Source organism: Panthera uncia (genome assembly GCF_023721935.1).
Source record: "Panthera uncia isolate 11264 chromosome C1 unlocalized genomic scaffold, Puncia_PCG_1.0 HiC_scaffold_4, whole genome shotgun sequence".
NCBI lineage: Eukaryota > Metazoa > Chordata > Mammalia > Carnivora > Felidae > Panthera > Panthera uncia.
This window is the reverse complement of record NW_026057585.1, coordinates 7372133-7390045: the sequence shown is the minus strand read 5'-3', so window position 1 is coordinate 7390045 and position 17913 is coordinate 7372133. Positions and strand designations below refer to the sequence as shown.

At 43.1% G+C, this 17913-nt stretch overlaps 1 pseudogene; it reads left to right on the top strand.

The window, feature by feature from the left end:
• The first annotated feature begins 11022 nt into the window (after positions 1 to 11022).
• Positions 11023 to 12125, top strand: LOC125913341 (neugrin-like; annotated as a pseudogene).
• The last annotated feature ends 5788 nt before the right edge of the window (positions 12126 to 17913 follow it).

The following is a 17913-nucleotide window of genomic DNA, read 5'->3' as shown; positions in this document are numbered from 1 at the left end:
TGAAGCACAGTATTTTTAACAGTAGTGCTACAATCATCCCCGAAAACGGTTGTCCTCAGTAGGTTGTAAATGTCTCCCAGTCGTCTTGGCCACACTCTGAATTTGCTTAGCAAATCCTTTTAGGTAGAGCGAGCATAAAGATAATTTTCAGCCTGGACCCTTGTGCAAATCACCACAAATTCGGAATCAATGGAGTTCGAAATCATAAGATTTCAGCGTTTCCGTAGTGATGTTTTCCATTCCGCAGCACTGCCAATTTTTCAAAGTATTTTCATAGCTGATGTCTCACTTAGCCGCCCCTCTGAGTTGAGATGAGAATGAAAGAAAATTCTATATTTGGCATGCTCTGTAAACGGCAAGGCTCCAAAAATGTTTGCAATTACTAAGTTATTAGACTCCAGGTCTCCGGGCTCTGACTCACAGCCCGGCCTGTCTCCTTAGGCCTTGCGGCCCGTCTCACTCAGAAGGGATGAAAGGTGGCCCCAGGAAGAGCTGCCTAGGCTCACTTGGAAAAATACCCTGAGCACCTGTATAGCATTGTGTCTTCCAGGACCAAGGAGGACACCGAGAATGCGCCGACGCTATCGCAGGTGGGGACAAAAATGGCGAACGTGTGGGAATGTGTTCAGAACTGTTGAGAGAGGGTGGCTGAGGAGTCCCTCATTCACGTGAGAATCTGCCCTTCACTGGACAGTTGTAACTGCTCTTTGTTCTGCCTGCTGTCCTCATTCATGTTCAAGTTCAGGTTCAGACCTATCTTTCAAGCCCAGGCCGACCAGCTGAAATGCCGCCCCCTTCTGTCGCCCATCTAAGCAGTCATCCCTCCTCCTGTGAACTTTCTACGTTCTTTGCCCCACTCCCATGACCCTTCTTCCACATGGCCTCGTGTTACTGCTAGGGGACAAGGCATTTCTTTCCTGCTAGTTAACAAGCCACCTGAGAGCGAGGCTCACTCCATTCCATCCTATGGAGTGCACGGAGTTGGGCAGAGCAGGTCGTGATAGACTCTGCTGTTGTTCCAACCACCCATTCTCCCATTCTTCCTATGAGTAAATCTCGGCCAAGTGCGTGGCTGCCTAGCTACATTTCTCGAGTCCTTTGCGGCGAGGCATGGCCCTATGTGGTTTTTGTCAAATGGGTTAAGAGCAGAAATGAGGTGAGTTTCCACTTCACGTTCCTAACAACGGAGTAGCTCACCCCTTTTGTGATTTTTCCTTCCCATGGGCTGGGGAGCAGACGTAGAAAACAAGAACTGTACCCCGGGGGAGGGCAGAGCAACAAGATGGAAGGAACTTGGGTCCCTAGCAAAGCCCCACCACTACCTGGACAGCTCATCCCACACACTTACATGAGAAACAAATAAGCCACTTTTTCTCTTAAGTTATTCTATTTGGGGACCTCTTTTTTCTTTTCTTTTTTTTTTTAATTTTTAATGTGTATTTATTTATTTTTTGAGAGAGAGACACAGCATGAGCAGGGGAGGGGCACAGAAAGAGGGAGACACAGAGTCCAAAACAGTCTCCAGGTTCCCATGCGGGGCTTGAACCCACAAACCGTGAGATCATGACCTGAGCTGAAGTTGGATGCTTAACCGACTGAGCCACTCAGGTGCCCATAAAGATTTTTTTAAGTTTATTTATTTTGGAGAGAGAGAGAGAGAGACAGAGCACAAGCAGGGGAGGGGCAGAGAGAGAGGGAGACACAGAATCCGAAGCAGGCTCCAGGCTCTGAGCTGTCAGCACAGAGCCCGACGCACGGCTCAAACTCATAACCTGTGAGATTATGACCTGAGCCGAAGTCGGACACTTAACGGACTGAGCCACCCAGGTGCCCCCTATTTGGGGAGCTCTTTGTTAAAACTGCGTTGTCTAACCACTAATCAGCATACAGGTGTCCTATACAATTTTGGTGTGTCTGAGTGAATGGATGCATGGATAAACAAAAGAATAAATAAGAATGAATGAATAAGAAAGAAAAGAAAGAAATAAGTAATAAGAAATAAGTAATAAGTAATAAGAAAGAAAATAAATAAGAATGAATGAATAAGAAAAGAAAGAAATAAGTAATAAGTAATAAGAAATAAGAAAGAAAGAAAATAAGAATGCATGAATAAGGGGCCTGTCGCCAACCTCAGCTCTGTTTGAAGTAATACCTGCCTAATTTTCCTAATGGCGTCTGATTTTCCTAAGAAAGAGCGAGCCAGGGAAGAGTTGGGGAAGAGGGGGAGGACCTATACTTCTAAGGTGGGTCCCCAGGAAGCCTACTGACCCACTTTTCGTCTGATGTAAGCTACTCCCCAGGGACCTGCTATCAGAAAACTCCAAAAGGAGTTTTCTACCGTCAGGAGTTCTCGAAATAGCTTGAGCTGGCACCGTACAAGAACTGTATCAGATGACAATAAAGGACATTCAATGGATCTATCCTTCCTGTGACAATGTTAAGAAATTCAAAATACTGGGGCGCCTGGGTGGCTCAGTCAGTTAAGCGTCAGGCTCTCGATTTCAGCTCAGGTCACGATCGAGCCCCAGCCCGTGTGGGGGTCCATGCTGACAGTGCGGAGCCTACTTGGGATTCTCTCTCTCGCCCTTGCTCCCTGCCCCTCCCCGACTCATGCGTCCATGCACTTTCTCTCTCTCCCAAAATAAATAAACTCAAAAAAAAAAAAAAAAGAAAAAGAAATTCGAACTATTTTTGTTTAATAGGTGACCAACTGCTTCTGTAAGGTGAAGTGGCAACAAATGGTAAAGAAAATGATCCACGTGCTCCACATTCTTCACAGGAAGGAGGAGTGAGAATCAAATGAAATCATGTGTGCAAAAGTGCTCTGTAAACTCTGAAGCCCAGTAATGGACCCTGTTGTTTTCTCCACCTGGCAGCTTCTTTCCATTACCCATCTGTGTGATTCTGGCTACCGATCACAGTCCTTTCTCCTGGGCCCAGGTCTGGCCAATCACAGGCCCCAGGATTTTTTGGCCACCGTGATTGGTCCAAGGAGTGGATACATGACCCAGGCCAAGCCAATCAGAGTTCTTCCCTAGGAAGTGCTTGTACCTCTGTTCTACCGGTGTAACGGCTGGAGTGAAGGCTGCCTGGGATTCTCTGCAGCCCTGGGTTCCGAACAGAGGAAGCTGGGTTCAGAGGTAGTGAGGCAGGCTCCAACCCACTGTTTCTGACACCAGCTCCATTCCTGCCCTCTAGAACCACATGAGCAAATTATGTGTGTTATATGAAAAAAATTCCCCTTTTTTCCCTATAAGCTTGACTTGGGTATTTTTTACCTGAAATCAAATAATAATCCTAATAAAACACTATATACAAGTAATATAATATTATTCAAGAGATTCGTTGAAAAGGACATTGAGAACTTCTTTAGAGATGGTAACCAGTGACAATGCCTGTTGAGACTTTAACCAAGAGTAGCCACCTGGCATCTAGAAGGGCCATCCTCTTGGACCAACCATGTGGCTTCTGAGGGGACATATCCTTAGTGGTAAAGGTGGAAGAGGACCTCAGCCAGCCAGTGATTCCAGTCTGGCCCACCCTGGTGATTACTGCAATGATAGTTTTGCTTGACGATTTCCAAGGATGGGAGAGTCATCTCATCACAAAGGAGAACACCCTGTTGTGGGACAACTCTGATTCTTAGAAATGAAACCAAATCTGGTCCTTTCAGACTTACCTTTTTCTCCTTTTCACTCTCTGAAGCTGCCCAGAATATCAACACCCATCCTGCCCCCAACAACCCATACTCCCAACCCCTCTAAGTGGATGGCTCTTCAGGTCTGTGAAGACACGTAACATATGCCCGAGTCTTTCCTTCTCTGGACTAAAAAGCAAGTTTGCTCAGGTGACAAGCAAACTCATCCCAACCTTAAACTCATCCCAACCTTGACTTATCTCGCTAGATGCCCGCCAATGAGCTGTGTCTCTCGTCGACCATGATATCCAAAACCACACTCATAATTGCAGCCATGTTCTGACAGTGCAGAGCATACCAAAACGATCACCATCCTGGATCCAGACCTGTACATTCTAGAAATGCAACCTAAATTTATGTCCTTTTAGAAACTTCTCCTCAGACCGTTGACTCATATTGAGCTTAAAATAAACTGGAACCACTAAATCTTCTCTCTCAAAAGTGCTTTAACCTATCTTTTTACTTTTGTGGGTTATTTTCTGAAACCGAGTGAAAGAAGTTACATGGATCCGGATTTATTCATTGTGGTCCATCATTGCTTTTTTTTTTTTTTTTTTTTTTTTTTTTGAAAAAACAATATGTGAACAAATATTTTCTATATTGCTCAGGGTTGGGTCATTTGCAAATTAGATAAGCTTGCCTCTTTGACTTTATTCAAATTCTTGATTAAAATGTTGACTAGGATTGGGCCAAGGACAAAAAACAAAAAAACAAAAAAAAACCCTCCCTTCAGAAGACCAGGGATTTTTTTCTGGGTACGAGCCTTCAGCCAACTATGAATCCACCCACGGCTACACTGTCCAACCCACCTCTCTCCATCTGGTCTCCATCATGAGAAATTTGTTAAACTCCTGAGCTGACCTAATTAATGCATTAATGATACTGTCCCTTAGCATTGGAGAAAGGCCTGATCAGCAGACATGGGACACGTTCATTTTGTGGAAGCGGTGAGAGGGGTTAGCAGAATGGACCCTGCAGAGGGAAGATCAGACCAGTGGTGAGGCCCTGAATCTTTCAAGAGTTGGAAGCTCTGGAAGGGAGATTGGAGGAAATTTGAACACAAGGGCATCCCATTCACCGATTGCCCAGGCAGGTCTTGTCAGAAATATATACTAGATCTAACCACTCGGCGTGTGGTTGGCTAGTCCTTCACGCTGGTACAAGCCCAGTGCTACAAAGGCAGCCTTTCCTGGCCAGAACCAGAGTCAACATGCCCCCACTGTGAGGATTTCTGATGCATTTTAAGACTTCGCTAAGCCCTAGAGTCTTTGAACTTGGGTAGATGGGAAATAGTACTCAACATCCTTATAAGCCGGGGTGTGGGGCTCAGCTGAGCACATTTCCGGGGAAGGTTGTACAGGACCCACGATGTGGCAAAAGGGTCAGAGCTCTGATGGGGGAGTCAAGCAGCTTAGGGACCCCCCAGGGAAGTACTCTGAGAGATTATTGAGCTCAGAGAAGCTGGCTAGAGGTTCCATGGGGACTTCACATCACTGGAATTTGGATTGACGTGTGGGTGTTTATAACTTTCACGTGAAACATCTATGAAAAGGTAGGATCTTGGGTTTCTGTTCATTTCAAAGGACTGTTGTAACAAACTACCCCAAACTAGATGACTTAGAATAGTAGAAATTTATTCTGTCCCAGTCTGGAGGCAGAAGTCTGGAACCATGGTATTTGCGGGACCACACTTCCTTCTGAGACCCTGCAACCGAATCCCTTCCATGCCTCTCTCCTAACTGCCAGTGACTGTGGACGATCCTTGTCATTCCTTGGCTTGTAGTCACATCAATCCCATCTCTGTCTTCATGTCACCTGCTCCTCTTCATGTCTTCTCCTCCTCTGTTTTAAATTTCTCTCTGCCCTTCCAGTATAAGGACACTGGTCATCTGATTTGGGCCCACCAACTGATCCAGGATGATCTTACGTCAAGGTTCTTAAGACAATTTTATCTGCAAAAATCCTTTTTCCAAATCGGTAACACTCACAAGTCCTAGGGACTAGGACACAGACATGCCTTTTGGGAGGCTACTATTCAACCCCTTGTAAGAATCCGTCTCAACTTTTCTTTTGATGGTAACCAAACACTCTCTCACCTTGACCAGGAGCAGTGCTTTTGCTGTCAAAAGTCATCAAAAGTTGCAGCTAGAAATGAGCAGTATGTTACTACCACCATTATGGAAACATAGCACAATGTTTGCTGGGATCTGGAGAAAGAGCATACACACATGCACACGCGCACACACACTCACATGCACACAAAGGAAACATTTTATTTTAAGCCCCCAACGTCAAACACAATCTTACTCTCTATCACCATCTAGAGTAACAATAAGTACAATTTGGGGGGGTGTGTGTGCATTATGTGGTTTTTTTTTTTTTAATTTTTTTTATGTTTTATTTTATTTTTGAGACAGAGAGAGACAGAGCATGAACAGGGGAGGGGCAGAGAGAGAGGGAGACACAGAATCTGAAACAGGCTCCAGGCTCTGAGCTGTCAGCACAGAGCCCGACACGGGGCTCGAACTCACAGACGGTGAGATCGTGACCTGGGCCGAAGTCGGAAGCTCAACCGACTGAGCCACCCAGGAGCCCCATGCATTATGTGTTTTAAGAAGTCCTTTTTTTTTAAGAAGCCATTTGATCAGGACCCATTACTATTTCTCTTTGTTGCTTTCGCTTGTATCTAGTCGTAGGATGCGCGCCTTCTTCTTTTTATGCTCAGATCACTGCCTTCTTCCCCAGTTGTGCTTGACTTTTCCTGCACCAACCCTGGGTCTTTAGTAGCCAGCTAAGAGGTGATTCAGGGGCCCCTTCCTGCTGGGGCTGACCTGACTCTGTTTACCATGCTCACCCCATTCCTACCAGCTGCTCTCGCCTATTACCATAATCCCCAAGCGGCTGCTGCTGGCCCGAAGGCCACTTGAGGACCCTGGAGAGGAGGTCAGGGAGCACGATAGTAATAGTTGCATAGGGCCATGGCCTGAGCAGTTTTGAGCCCAACTCGTTCATTCATCATTCATTCAAGCAGATGTCCCTGAGCACCTGTTCTGGGCAAGGCGCCATTCTAGGTCCCAGGGGATGGGGGAGTGTAAAGACGGCCCCTGCCTCAAAGCACTTAAAGCAATTTCACAACATCCCATCTTTCAGACTGAGAGTTTGAATCCAAAGCAAGGAAGAAAAAGTCACATCACCTGGAGCACTGTAAACGCCCCACCCCTTTGGTTCTTTACAAGCAGGATTCACACATCTCATTCCGTGAGAATTCCTGTCGTCACCCCAGTGAGGCTGGAGGCCGCTGAGAGTTTTCAGAGGAAGAAGCAGAGGGTACGGGCCGTTACGATTTGCCCAGGTTTCCCAGATGGTGAGTGGCACAGCTGGGGTCTGAGTCCAAGATCCCTCCATGAAGGCTGAGGCTCTTTTCACTCTGCTCTGAAAGACTTTGTCTTCATTTTCTTCTGCCTCGTCTCTGAGCCCTTCTCTTTTTTCCTCCCAGTGCTCCTGGGACCCTGTGGCCTTCGTGAGCTCCCTCGGCCTTCCCACGCTCAGCATCCAGGAGCTTCTCAGTTCTCTAGTTTGATAAGTTATGCTAATGCGTGAACATAGGTCAAACACAGCAAATTTCCAATCCTATTTTAAGCTTCGGGCAGATGAGATTCTAATGGAAAATGAATACAATGACTATTTAATGGACAGGCTGGCTGAGGATAAACGACTTTCAGCAGTATGCAAACATTTATCCAGCACCTATCATCTTGGAGGAAACGAGCTAGGGAGTTCAGGGGAGGGGACCGGGCAGTCACTTCCCCAGTGCCAGGGCACAGAAAGCTTGGAGTTGGGGGCCAGCTGGAGCTCTGTGTGAGTCCTTGCTGTGAGACGCTGGGCAAGTGACAAGCTCTTTGAGCTTAGCGTTCTGTGAAACGGAGATAAAAATATCTACTCACAAGGTTCTCGTGAGGATTCGACAGGCTAGTTAGACGTGACATGCAGGTGTTAGGAGTTTAAATGTTTAATATGTTTGTTCCCCGCCTTCTCAGAGAGCTTACGTTCCAGCTGGGGCCATAAGGTCATTACCGTGAGTTGAGTAAGAGGTTAACTACACGCCAACAGTCTCGCCCTTCCTGAACCTCGCAAGAGAGCTACTTACTTTGGGGACATGTAAAAGGACAGAACACACGTGGGAAGACAGAGCACAGGTAAGAGAGCATGGTGTAGATGAGGAAATACAGGTACAAGTAAGACGTAGGACAGGCGAGAGGGCAGGCGAGGCGCACAGGCGAGGGTACGGTGAGGAGGGCAAGGGCCCAAGGCTGTGGCCCGGCAGGTAGGGTCCAGGTCCTGGGGGCTCCAGGTATACCTTACCTTGGGCAGCATAGCCCCAGTCTGCCTCTGTTTCCTCTTCTGTCTCTGTCACTGTCTCCCCATCTGCATTTCTCTTATAAGTGTATCTGTCATTAGACTTGAACCCCACTCTAAATCCAGGATGATCTGAGATCCTTAACTTAATTACATCTGCAGAGGCCCTTTTCCAAGGCCTGACGAGTGCCCCAGATCTCATTCTTAAATCTCACTGAAGCTTGCTATGGGAATTCAAAATGGTACGGCCACTAGGGTAGTTTCTTTTTTTTTTATTTTTTAATTTTTAAAAATTTTTTTTTTTCAACGTTTTTTATTTATTTTTGGGACAGAGAGAGACAGAGCATGAACGGGGGAGGGGCAGAGAGAGAGGGAGACACAGAATCGGAAACAGGCTCCAGGCTCCGAGCCATCAGTCCAGAGCCTGACGTGGGGCTCGAACTCACGGACCGCGAGATCGTGACCTGGCTGAAGTCGGACGCTTAACCGACTGCGCCACCCAGGCGCCCCTAGGGTAGTTTCTTAAAAAGTTAAACATATGCCTACCACTTAATCCGGCCATTCCATTTCTACGAATTTACCTAAGAGAAAAGAAACCAGATTTCCACATAAAGACTTGTACACAATGTTCATAGCAGCTTTATTTGTAACACTCAAAAATTGGAAATAACCCAGATGTCCAGCAGGCGAACGGATAAACACATTGTAGGGTATCCACACAATGGAATCCTACTTAGCAATCCAAAGGAATGAACTACACTGCAACATGGATGAGTCTTAAGGTAATTATATTAAGTGAAAGAAGCAAAACAAAAAATTATTATATACTGGATTGATTCTGCTTAATAATAAACTCTAGAAAATGCAAACTGATCTATAGTGACAGAAAGCAGATCAATGGTTACTTACGGATGAGAGAGGTTGGAGGGGGAGGGCAGAGAGACTGCAAAGGGACACAAGGGAGCATTTAGGTGTCATGGATAGGTTCACTTCCTTGATCATGGTGATATTTATACATGTGTCCAAACTTAACACATCGCACGATTTAAATATCTGCAGTTCATGGTATACCAATTACACCCCAATAAAACTACTTCTAAAAAACCCACCGAAGAATTTTAATTAAGGTAAAGACACGGCCAGATTTTCAAAGATCTTCCAGTTGTACAGAAATGGAGAAGACACTAGAGACAGGAAAACAGCCTAAGGCCTAATTACATATATAGTTAGGTAAGAGAGGAAGTGCTGACTCATTCAATTTAATTGCTGTGTAGTATTCCATTGTGGAAATATACCACAATCCATCTATTTGCCCATTTGAAGGATATTTAGATTACTTCTAATTGTTTATTGTTACAAAAATGCCTTATTGAATAGTAAGTTTCCCCAAGTACTCACATGTAATAGTGTCTCCAATGAAATACCTACAGGTGCAATTATTGAGTCAGAGTACAAGTGCCTTCAAGTTTACTAAATGTTGCCAAATTGCTCTCTCCAAAGTCATTGCAAAAATATTCACTCCTGTCAGAATTTTTATGAAAGTTTCCATTGTTCCACATTCTCATCCACACTTGGCTTTACCAAAATGTTAACAATTTTATGGCTGTAAAATGGTATCTCATCTTTCGAAAGTGCATTTCCAGAATTATTAGTGAGGTTGCATATCTTATGACTCTTGGTCACTGAGCTTTCCTCTTCTGTGAATTTTGTACTTATCTTTTGCTTGCTTTTCCAGTGGGCCACTTGCCCCATTTTTATTGACTTGTAGTTTGCCTTGTATTCTTGTATTCTAATCCTGTATGCTGTACCCTTTGCAAAAGTCTCCCAATCTGTGGCCTATGTTTTCACGTTGTTTTATGGTGCCCTTTGTTATATGATGTGTTTATTTCCTAGTGCTTCTGTAACAAATTACCACAATCTCAGTGGCCCAAAACAACACATTTATTACCTTATAGTCTAGAGGTTAGAAGCCCCAAATGGCTTTCACTTGGCTAAAATCAACGAGTGGGCAGGGCTGTATGCCTCCTGTAGTCTCTAGGGGCGAAATCAGTTTCCTTGCCTTTCCTAGCTTCTAGGTTTGGTTTTTGTTTGTTTGTTTGTTTGTTTGTTTTTGGGACAGAGAGAGACAGAGCATGAACGGGGGAGGGGCAGAGAGAGAGGGAGACACAGAATCGGAAGCAGGCTCCAGGCTCCGAGCCATCAGCCCAGAGCCTGACTCGGGGCTCGAACTCACAGACCGCGAGATCGTGACCTGGCTGAAGTCGGACGCTTAACCGACTGCGCCACCCAGGCGCCCCTTTCCTAGCTTCTAGAACCCACTTCTTGGCTTGTGGCCCCTTCCTCCATCTTCAAAGCTGACCACACAGAGCCTTCAAATCTCTCCCTCATTTTGACACTCCTATGTCCCTCTTATAAGGACCTAGGGTCAATCCAATTTATTAAATAGTTCACTTACCCTGCTAATCTGCTATTCCATCTTTGCTGTATAGCAAGCTTTCATAAATGCATGGGTTTATTTCTGGGCTCTCTATTCTGTTCTTTCAATTATTTACTCCCTTGCTTCTCAAAGTGTGTTCCAGGGACCAAAAGCATCAGCATCCCCTGGTTAGCTTGTTTGGAATGCAGAATTTCAAGCTGCATCCCATACTTTCTCAATTAGGAGCCGCCCTTAACAAGATCCCCAGGAGATTCCTACGAGCAGGAAAGGTTAACAAGCACTAGTCGACCCAGTGCTTTTAAAATCTTAGTTACTTCCTTTCAGGCATTGATATCTGGTAACTCAAGTTCTCTTCTTTGCTCTTCATCATGTCGAATTCGTAGTTTGGAGAAGATTGGGAAATTTTATAATAATCGAAGTTAATTCAGGAGCTTGTCATATATAACTTATTTGGGGCTCCTTTTATGTCCTGAGTGTCTCCATAGAGGTTTTGTACATCTTTTTGAAGCCCCAAAGTCAGGGTTTTGTCCACATGAGGGTAACTCTGAGCCTCTGGCTGGGCAGGCTGTGTCTGTGTTACAGTCCCTCGCTGCGGGTTTGGTTCCCTGGGGTAGTGGTCGGGCTGTACCTGCCCCCAGCTGACCAATTCCCACTGGGCATCGGCGGAGAGGGAGCTTCAGGAAGTGGAGCCCATACGCAGCGTCTGGCTGTCTGGGGCACCTGGGCAGGCGTTCAGCACTCTTTGGACTGTGGGTCCTCACCCTGACGTACTCCACCCCCCGTTTAGAAAGTCTGGCGGATCACAGGCTCTTCTAGGCAGTAGATTTCTGGGGTAGTGTACAGAAAAGGACCGAGACGACAGACGGGTCTTTGTTGCCCTAGCCAACAGAGAGAAGAGGGCTGGGTTCTTCAACCCCCCATCTTGCTTCTCCGCATGGCTTCTGCCATTGGCCCTCTTCCAACCCCAGCATCCTAAGCCCCAGAAAGTTTGGAGGCCCATGGAGGTGCCAGTTGCCCTCTCCCAGGGCCCTAACATGGGAAGCATGGGAGCAAGTCCAGTATTTATATGAGGAATTGCAGAATCCTGCTAAGTTTCCAGACTGGCTGAAAGCTCTGATGTAGGCCCCAATGTAGTCCCCACGGTGGGGCAGAAACCGAAGCAGGATCAAAAAGTCCTTAAGAAATCTGGGCTTGCCCAATGCTCTAGCAGCTCCGAGGCTCTAAGGATACCTTGAAGCTGGTTTCTGTAGGCCACACTGTATCAGACTCTTTGCCGTTGCTAAGGGGTGAAGGCTCATTCAAAGGCAGGGGTCACAGCACCGATTGGAGAGGAATAGAATCAAAACACTCACTGTATAGATACACCAAGGAGACAGAAGGGAAAAAATGAAGGAATCTGGTCCCGGAGGAGAGCTTTGCACCTGTTGCTGGAGCTCTGGGTCATCAGAGCTGCAAAAGTACTCCACCAGTGATTGTGAGGGCACCCCAGGAACTGACAGTGACGGATTGCCAGCTGCCAAGAAGCTGGAAGAGTTGAAGGCACAGGACCCAGGTGACCAGAACTTCAGCAGCAGAGTAGTCCAGAGGGGGTGAGAGTTCTTTGCTAGCAACAGCAACTTCCTGTACAGAGTTTAAGCTGGAGCCTAGCTTGGGGAGATGTCATGTGAGGAGTAGCTAAGTTGAGCAAATCTGTTTGGAGCTGCTTGGATTTCTGTGTACGGATTATACACCTTGAGACAGGAGGAAACCGTGAGCCTGGAATGTGAGACAATAGAGGTACTTGGATTTGAATCTGACAAAGAGCAGTGAACTTCACAGGGCAAAGGCTCAGGGGTACAGGGGTCGGGGTGAATAACAGACTGGGTAGATTCCAGAATCCTGGAGCGTTGCTCTGGGTCTGACCCATGTGGATCTCTGGTACTCATCATTCTTGCTTGGACTCTCTGTATGTTGAAACCAGGTGGTGTTGCATATATTATTAGAACTTTCGGTGGTACTTAGAATGTATGTTTGAGAGGAAAGGAAAAGTTTGCCTTCTGACCTCACTCCTTTTTTCAAAGTTTTTATTGTAATTTCAGTTAGTGCACAATGTTACATTAGCTTCAGGTGTGCAATACAGTGAGTGATTCGACAATTTCAGACATCATCCAGTGCTGACGTCACCACAGGCACACTCCTTAATCCTCATCACCTACTTAACACACCCTACTTAACCCCCTCCTCTTTGGCAACCATCAGTTCTCTATAATTAAGAATCTGCTTCTTGATTTCTTTCTCTCTCTTTTTTCCCTTTGCTTGTTTTGTTTCTTAAATTCCACACAAGAGTGAAATCATATGGTATTTGTCTTTCTCTGATTGATGTATTTCGCTTAGCATTATACTCTTTAGAAGCACCTGTGTTGTTGCAAATGGCAAGATTTCATTCTTTTTGTGGCAGAATAATATTCCATTGTATATATTTACTATGTCTTTACCCATTCATCAATCAGTAGACGCTTGGGCTGATTCCATATCTTGGCTATTGTAAATAATGCTATAAACATAGGAGTACATGTATCCTTTTTAATTAGTGTTTTTGTATTCTTTGGGTAAATACCCCGTAGTGTGATTGCTGGATCATAGGGTAGTTCTATTTTTAACTTTTCGAGGCACCTCCATATTGTTTTCATCAGGCACTGAACCGGTTTGCATTCCCCTCAACAGTACACGAGTATCCCTTTTTCTCCATATCCTTGTCAACACCTGTTGTTTCTTGTGTTGTTGATTTTAGCCATTCTGACAGGTGTGAGGTGATAGTTCATTGTAGTTTTGATTTGAATTTCCCCGATAGTAAGTGATGATGAGCATCTTTTCATGTGACTGTTGGCATCTGTATATTTTCTTTGGAGAAATGTCTATTCATGTTTTCTGCCCATTTTTTTAATTGTTTTTTGGGTGTTGAGTTTTATAACTTCTTTGTGTATTTTGGATACTAACCCTTTATCGAATATGTCATTTGCAAATATCTTCTCCCATTCTGTAGATTGTTGTTTAGTTATGTTGCTGGTCCTTCCCTGTGCAGAAACTTTTTTTTTTTATATTGTCCCAATAGTTTATTTTTTATTTTGTTTCCCTTGCCCGAGCAGACCTATCGAGAAAAAGTTGCTTCAGCCAATGTCAATGCTTGCGTTCTCTTCCAGGATTTTGATGATTTCCTGTCTCACATTTAGGTATTTCATCCATTTTGAATTTATTATTGTGCATGGTGTGAGAAAGTGGTCCAGTTTCTTTTTTTGCAGGTTGCTGCCCAGTTTTTTCAACCCCATTTGTTGAAGAGACTGTGTTTTTCCCACTGGGTATTCTTTCCTGCTTTGTTGAAGATTAATGGGCCATATAGTTGTGGGTCCATTTCTGGATTTTCTATTCTGTTCCATTGATCTATGTGTCTGTTTTTGTGCCAGTACCATACTGTTTGGGTGGCTACAGCTTTGTAATATAGTTTGAAGTCTGAAATTGTGATGCCTCCAGCTTTTTCAAGATTGCTTTAGCTATTTGGGTCTTTTATGGTTACATACAAATTTTAGGAGTGTTCTAGTTCTGTGAAGAAGGTTGTTGGTATTTTGATTGGGAGTGCATTAAATCTATAGATTGCTTCAGGTAGTATGGACATTTTAACAATATTTGTTCTTCCAGTCCATGAGCATGGGGTGTCTTTCCATGTCTTTGTGTCCTCTTCAATTTCTTTCATCAGAGTTTTATAGTTTTCAGAGTACAGGTTTTTCACCTCTTTGGTTAGGTTTATTCCTAGGTATCTTATTTTTGGTGCAGTTGTAAATGGGATTGTTGTCTTAGTTTCTCTTGCTGCTGTGTCATCATTGATGTATAGAAAAGCAACAGAATTCTATACATTCATCTTGTATCCTGCAACTTTACTGAAGTCATTTATCAGTTCTAGCAGTTTTTTGGTGGAGATGTTGGGTTTTCTTTATATAGTATCACATCATCTGCAAATAGTGAAAGTTTTCTTCCTTACCAATTTGGATGCCTTTTATTTCCTTTTCTTGTCTGATTGTTGTGGCTAGGACTTCCAGTATTATGTTGAATAAAAGTGGTGAGAGTGGGGGCGCCTGGGTGGCTCAGTTGGTTGAGCGTCCAACTTTGGCTCAGGTCATGATCTCACGGTTCGTGATTTTGAGACCTACATCAGGCTCTGTGCTGACAGCTCAGTGCCTGGAGCCTGCTTTGGATCCTGTATCTCCCTCTCTCTCTGCTCCTCCCCTGCTCACCCTCTGTCTCTCTTTCTAAATAAAGATTTAAGAGAATTTTGGTGAGAGTGGACATCCTTGTCTTGTTCCTGACCTTAAGGGAAAAGCTCTTAGTTTTTCATCACTGAATATGATGTTAGCTATGGATTTTCCATGTATGGCCTTTATTATGTTAAGGTGTGTTCCCTCTAAACTTACTTTGTTGAGAGTTTTTACCATGAATGGATGTTGTACTTTGTCAAATGTTTTTTTTGCGTCTATTGAAATGATCATATAGTTCTTATCCTTTCTCTTATTAATGTGATGTATCATGTTGATTGATTTGTGAATATTGAACCATCCAGGAATAAATCCCACTTGCTCGTGGTTAATGATTTTTTTAAATGTCTGGCTGGATTCAGTTTGCTGGCATTTTCTTGAGAATTTTTGTGTCCATGTTCGTAAGGGTTATTGGCCTGTAGTTCTCTTTTTTAGTGATGTCTTTACCTCGTTTGTGTATCAGGGTAATGCTGGCCTCATAGAAATAACTTGGAAGTTTTCTGTCCTTTTCTAGTTTTTGGAATGGTTTAAGAACAATAGGTATTACCTCCTCTTTAAGTATTTGGTAGAATTCATCTGTGAAACTATTTGGTCCTGGACTTGTTTCTTGGGGTTTTTTGTTTTGTTTTTTACTGATTCAAATTTTTTTTTTTTTTTTTTTTTTTGCTGATTATCATTCTGTTCAAGTTTACTATTTCTTCCTGCTTCAGTTTTGGTAGTTTATATATTTCTAGGAATTTATCCATTTCTTCCAGGTTGTCCAATTTGTTGACATATAGTTTTTCATAATATTCTCTTCTAATTGTTTTTCTGTGGTGTTTGTTGTTATTTCTTTCTCATTTGTGATTTTATCTATTTGAGGACTTTATCTTTTTTATTGACATGTCTGGCTAAAGGTGTATCAATTTTATTGATTTTTTTTTCCCAAAGAACCAGCTGCTGGTTTCATTGATGTGTTCTGCTGTTTTTATAGTTTCTATATAATTTATTTCTGCTCTAATCGTTATTATTCCCTTCCTTTTGCTGGCTTTAGGGTTTGTTTGTTGTTCTTTTTCTATCTCCTTTAGGTGTAAGGTTAGGTTGTTTGTTTGAGATTTTTCTTGCTTCTTGACATAGACCTGTGTTGCTATATACTTCCCTCTTAGGACCACTTTTGCTACATCCGGAAGGTTTTGGATAGTCATGTTCTCATTTTCATTTGTTTCCATGTACTTTTTAGTTTATTCTTTGATTTCCTGGTTAACCCAGGAAATCATTGTTTAGTAGCATGTTATTTAACCTCCATGTATTTGTGGTCTTTCCAATTTTTTTCTTGTGGTTGATTTCTAGTTTCATAGTGTTGTGGTCAGAAAAGATGCATGGTTTGACTTCAATCTTTGTGAATTTTTGAGGATTGTTTTGTGGCCTAATATGCAATCTATTCTGGAAAATGTTTCATGCACACTTGAGAAGAATATGTATTCTGCTGTTTTACGATGAAATGTTCTGAATATATCTGTTAAATCCATCTGGTCCAATGTGTCATGCAAAGCCATTGTTTCCTTCTTGATTTTCTGTTTAGATGATCTGTCCATTGATGTAACTAGGGTGTTAAATTCCCCTTCTGTTATATTATTATCAGGTCCTTTATGTTTGTTATTAGCTGTTTTGTGTAGTTGGGTGCTCCTATGTCGGGTACATAATTACCATTGTTATATCTTCTCATTGGATTGTCCCCTTACCATTATATAGTATCCTTCTTTGCCTTTTGTTATAGTATTTTTGTGGCTTTTTCCAAATGTTTGTTTTTGAGAGAGAGAGAGAGAGAGAGAGAGAGAGAGAGAGAGAGAACAAACAAGTGGGAGAGGGGCAGAGAGCGAGAGGGACAAAGGATCCCAAGTGGGCTCCATGCTGATAGAAGTGAGCCTGTTTCAGGACTTGAACTCACCAACCATGAAATCATGACCTGAGGTGAAGTCAGACATTCAACCAGCTGAGCAACCCAGGTGTCCCATTATAGTCGTTGTTTTAAAGTCTACTTTGTTCAATGTAAGTATTGCCACTCAGACTGTATTTTGACATCCATTTGCATTATAGATGTTTCTCTGTCCCCTCCCTTTTAACCTGCAGGTGTCTTTAAGTCTAAAGTGAGTCTCTTGTAGGCAGCATATAGATGGGTCATTTTTAAATACACACACACACACACACACACACACACACACATTCTGTCACCCTATGTCTTTTGATTGCATTATTTAGTCCATTTCCATTCTAAGTAATTATTGATAGATCTGTATTGATTGTCCTTTTATTATTTGTTTTGTGGTTGTTTCTGAAGATTTTATCTGATCCTTTTCTGTCTTTGTCTCTTTCATAGTTTGCTGATTTTCTTTAGTGATATATTTGGATTTCTTTCTCTTCATTCTTTGCATATTAATCAGTGGTTTTGATATATAGTTACCATTAGGTTTGTATATAACCTCTTCTGAATGTAACAGTCTAGATTAAGTTGATGGCCATTTAAGTTTGAGCCTATATTTTACTTCTCACCTCCCCATGTTTTAGGTATGACTTATTTTTACAGATATATTCATTTTTACTACTTTTGTATCCTAACTCTATACTGTCACTTTGGCCTCTCTTTTCCACTCAAAGAGTCCCCTTTAATATTTCTTGCAAAGCTGGTTTAGTGGTCACAAACTCCGTTAGTTTTATTTGTCTGAGAAACTCCTTATCTCTCGTTCTATTCTGAATGATGGCCTTGACAGATAAAGTATTCTTAGTTGCAGGTTTTCCCCATTCAGTGCTTTGAATATATACCATCCCTCTGGCTTGGAAATTTTCTGCTGAGAAACACCCTGCTAGCCTTATGGGATTTTTCTTGTAAGTTATTGACTTCTTTTGTCTTGTTGCTTTAAAATTTTTTCTTTAGAACTATATTTTGCCAATTTAATTACCATATGTCTTGGTGTGGATCTGCTTTTGTTGATTTTGATGATAGTTCTCTGTGCCTCTTGGATCTGGATATCCATTTCCTTCTCCAGATTAGGAAAGTTTTCAGCTATTATTTCTTCAAAAAATTCTCTGTCCCCTTTTCTATTTTCCCCTCCCCAACCCCCTTCTCCTCTCTTCCTCCTCTTCCTCCTCCTCCTCCTCCTCCT